A 5,000-nucleotide genomic window follows, 5' to 3' on the forward strand; every position below is an offset into this window, starting at 1 on the left:
TTCCATTTGCTGTTAAGATCGCATTCCAGTTGTTGACGTTTTCTTGGAGAGCTTCTGCGTTGGGGGCTATCATTGCATGGTCATCTGCATACAGAAGGTTGATGATCATATCTCCAGCTTCGTCCTCGCCTCGTTCCCTCATACATTTATCTAGGAACAATATAAAAAGAAGTGGAGAAAGGACACTGCCCTGTCTTACTCCTGATTTAATTTCAAACCAATCTTCATTCTCTTGATTTTTTTTTACTCTGGATTTGATGTTTTGATAGGTTTTATAAATTGCTCTTATAAGTTTCTCAGGGATTCCATAGTAAGGGTCTTTTAGGGCATCCCATATTTTCAGTCTTGGTACTCTATCAAAAGCCTTTTCTAGGTCTATAAAAGCAATATATCTGTCCCTGTTCCATTCCCAGCTTTTCTCGAATATCATCGTAAGTGAGAAAATCATATCAGTTGTCCCTCTTCCTTGCCGAAATCCACTTTGTCATTCCCCCAGCTTTGGGTCAACATATCCTCTCAATCTGGTTTCAAGTATTCTTTCATATACTTTAAAAGCGTGTGATATTAGGGATATTCCGATATAATTGCTGCAATTTGTCTTGTCACCTTTTTTATAGATTGGGCATATTAGATCTCTTCTCCAGTCTTCAGGTGGTATTTGTCCATTCCAGAGTATGTCGATTAGTTCCAGCAGCCAAATGACTCCATCCTCACCCATGTTTTTAAGGAGCTCTGCAGGTATTGTATCCACTCCAGGGGCCTTACCATTTTTCATCCTCTTGACGGGATTTTTTACTTCCTGTGTCGTTATGTCAGGTACTGCATCCCCAACAACATCAAATTCTACATGTTCTTCAAGATTATTATTTTCATTGTTTAGTAGTGTTTAAAAGTGATGCTTCCATCCTAATTCAATTTCTCGGGGTTCTGTTAAAATTGTCCCATCCATAGGGTCTTTGATTACATAAGTGGGTGGTTGGCTTCCCTTTCTATAGTTTTTAGCAGTGCTATATATGAGTTTTCGAGTACCTTGGAGATCATTTCCTAGATCTTCTCCTATTCTTTCCCAGGTTTCTCTTTTTGTTTGAGCTTTTATTCTTTTTGTTTCTCTCAAGGCTACTTTATAATTATTGTGATCTTCCAAGCTCAAAGTTTTAATCCATTTTCTGAAAAGTTTCATTTTATTTGTAACAGCAGACTTAAGTGTGGGAGTCCACCAAGCTGTTTGTTTTTTCCTCCTACCTCGAACTCTTTTCTTCTGCACTGTATTATTAGCAGCGCCTACTACAGCCATCTTAAAGTGTCTCCATTTTTCATTTGGGTCGTTGCTCTCCTGTTGCATTTGTTTAGCTCTACTGATTTCGTTTTGATACATAACTAAGCATTCCTCTTCTCTCATATTCTCATATATATATATATATATATATATATATATATATATATATATATATATATATATATATATATATATATATATATATATATATATATATATATATATATATATATATATATATATATATATATATATATATATATATATATATATATATATATATATATATATATATATATATATATATATATATATATATATATATATATATATATATATATATATATATATATATATATATATATATATATATATTTTTATGGATGGACATATATATTTATATATACTATATATATATATATTATATATATATATATATATATATATATATATATATATATATATATATATATATATATATATATATATATATATATATATGGATACAACTAGCCTGTGACGTGGACAATAACGTCACTTATGTGGGTGGCGCTCAGACGCTGCAAGCCGCCTCATCCTATATCTTCCATCTCCCTCCCAAAATAATAAGATAGTAATATTTTCCAAATTTATAAATGACAATATCAAAAGCAGATTTGACAAACCAAATGCTATACTTTCTTAATGAAAAACATCAGACATGTAAGGTAAATCATAATCGTACTAATCAATAGTAACATTAAGATGAGAGAGAGAGAGAGAGAGAGAGAGAGAGAGAGAGAGAGAGAGAGAGAGAGAGAGAGAGAGAGAGAGAGAGCAACATCAACAGCATTAGCATAACCTCAAGTGAAACAATTATTACATCAGCATGGCAAGATGTGCACTAAAATTGAGTCGTGAATGCACACCAACCTAACTTAAAATCTCCCACAAAATATAATTTTATAAATATGAAATCAATGCACATCTAAGTACAGTAAAATAAAACAGAAGTTGCCCTCCTTTTTTTAAATGCAGAATCAAAGCAGAGATAATTGTACATAATCGTTCATCCAGACCGGGGCCTCTCTCTTCCTTGGAGGCCGTACCTCTGGCGCTAATGGAGGAAACTCAGGCTAATAACTCACTTCGTCCTCGGTAGGACTGGCTCCTCTTGTCTCATTTGACGTGCAGTTCAGTGACCTTGGGGTGTCTTCTGTTCCTTATCGACGGATGCCCACTACCATCTAGTCTCACGATGTGGTGTCTATAAGGTCGTTGCTTGACCATGAATTCCAGCCGGTCCCACGCCTTGGTCATCTGGTTCTGAACCCTAACGTGCGTGCCTAGCTGTAAGGGCGTTAGCCTCCTGTTACTGCCACTTTCAATTATCTTCTCATTTTTCTTTGCTACTTGAAGTTCTCTTTTTCTAATGGATTTTCTCCAGTGTTGGTCTATCATATAATTGAGTTTTGCAGTCGGTACACCATCCCGTAACTGTCTCCCAGTTGCCAATTGCGCCGGAGATATATTTATACCCCGTAAGGGTGTGTTCAGGTATTGCAGCATGGCCAATGATACCTTGTTTATGCTTCCAGTCCCACTGATACTTGTTCTAATAATCCTTTTCGTGAACTTAACTGCGGCCTCGGCTCTCCCATTTGACTGCGGATAGTAGGCCGATGATAGGCGTATGTCAACTCTCCATCTCCTGTAGAAGGTCATCATCTCTTCACTCACCAGGTTGATGCCGCCATCGGTAGACAATTGTTCGGGTGCTTCCCATCGAGTGAAGTAATGCCTTAGTTTTGTCATGACCTTTACAGACGAGGTGCCATTCGGGAAGTGGGCTATTTCTAGCCACCTTGTAAGCCTATCACAATATGCCATATACATGTGTCCTTCGAGTTGAAAAAGGTCCATGACAGTCTGTTGGAACGGATACTCTGGGGCAGGGGTCATTTTCATAACTTCGGCAGGAAGTGATGGTGAGTGTGCGTCGCACGATGTACATCGTGATTGATGATGCTGGAGGTCACCCTCGATGCCCGGCCAATAGACTGAATGCCTCGCTCTCCTCAACATTTTATCTAGGCCTTGATATCCAGCATGAGAGGTTGGCGGTTAACTGATGGCGAAGCCCTTCGGGATTGACAAGGTGGATGCAGTTGTCGTTGAAGCAGTATGTGACCAGGCTGCCAAATATAGAGAGAGACGTTCTCTGATGCCGTAGAAGGGCCTTAAACATGCAATTTCCTGAGATTTCTTCGGGTTCTAATCCCCTGCAGTTACCCAAGCTACTAGTATCTGATATGCTGGGTTGTCCAGGGCTGCCTCTTCAACAGTTTTCTCGTCTATAGTGCACTGCTCCTGTAGGTTTTCTGTGATTGCTTACACCATAGCAATCGTTAATTCTTTGTTGAAGCTCGCATCCTGTCTATCTGGCCCCGTCCTCAGGCTAAGAAAACGAGAGAGGAAGTCAGCAGCATGATTTCTCTTGCCTGGTAGGTATTTAATGTCTAAATTATCCAGTAATGTTTTCTCCTTTAATCTAAACAATCTGGGGTTGGTAATATCGCCGAGACTTCTATTGCCTAGTAACTTGACTAAAGGGCGGTGGTCCATGACAATGGTTAAATTCGGGGAGCCCAATAAGAATAGCCGTGCCTATTTTAAGCACCAGGCCACTGCAAGGGTTTCCCCCTCCACGGCTGCATACCCAGAGTCGGCGGCCGTAAGGAACGGACTGCTACAAATCGCTATTCTCCAACCATCTCTACATCAGAAGGGGGTTTCGACGGAGGTACAACTGCAATATTGTTGGAGGATAACGAAGCCCACCCTCTCCTTACTCCAGTTAATGACTGCAACAGTCGGCCGCAGCTTATCGTAGTAGGTGAGGCTGCCCTTGGCCAACTTGCAGATGATATTGTGCACTTGACGAAACTTTTCCTAAAGGTGCTCATCCCAATGGACCTGTTTGCCCGAGGACTTCCTCATCAGGTCTCTAAAGTAGGTCATGATGGGCGCTATTGTCAGGATCGGGCCAGCGGATTGAGAAAACCATACCATGACCTGATGTCGGATGTTGTGGGCTTTTAGGGCATAGAAAAAACTTTTGATGGCAGATAAATAATATTCTGAAGGCTTGTAAGAGTCCCAACCGACGTCGATTCCCACGAATTCCACCTTTTTTTTTTTTTTTTTTGCAGAACTTGAATTTTTCTGGTTTCAAAGTGATACCTTTGTATGCACAGACTGCGAGGAAGTTATACACATGCCAAAAGGTGCTTTCTACGCTCGAATCATAAAGAAGTGTGTTGTCCACACACTTGAACTTCCTGGCTACTTCTTCAATGGCATCATTGAAACGGCGTGTATATGCATCGAAGGCAGAACAATGTCCTGTTGGCATCCTTCGGTATTGGTACCTGCCCCAAGATGTGATGAATCTGGTTAGGGGTATGCTTTCCTTGTCCAGTTGTACATGGTGAAATCCCAAATAGGCATCGGCCACAGTCATGTATGAGCAAAGTGGAATGCTGGATACCATATCAAAGGGAGTATGAGTATGGCGCGTCTCCCTTCTACTACTTGCATTCAGTTTTTGGTAGTCGACTGTACGTCTTGGCTGCCCCGTTTTCTTGGCCACGACCACCATACATGAACACCATTCTGTGGTCTCTCCAGGGAGAGTTATTTGTAAGACCCCTCTCTTGACATTCTTCTCCAACTGGGCTTCCAC

The sequence above is a fragment of the Palaemon carinicauda genome, chromosome 12 (genome assembly GCF_036898095.1).
Source record: "Palaemon carinicauda isolate YSFRI2023 chromosome 12, ASM3689809v2, whole genome shotgun sequence".
Lineage (NCBI taxonomy): Eukaryota > Metazoa > Arthropoda > Malacostraca > Decapoda > Palaemonidae > Palaemon > Palaemon carinicauda.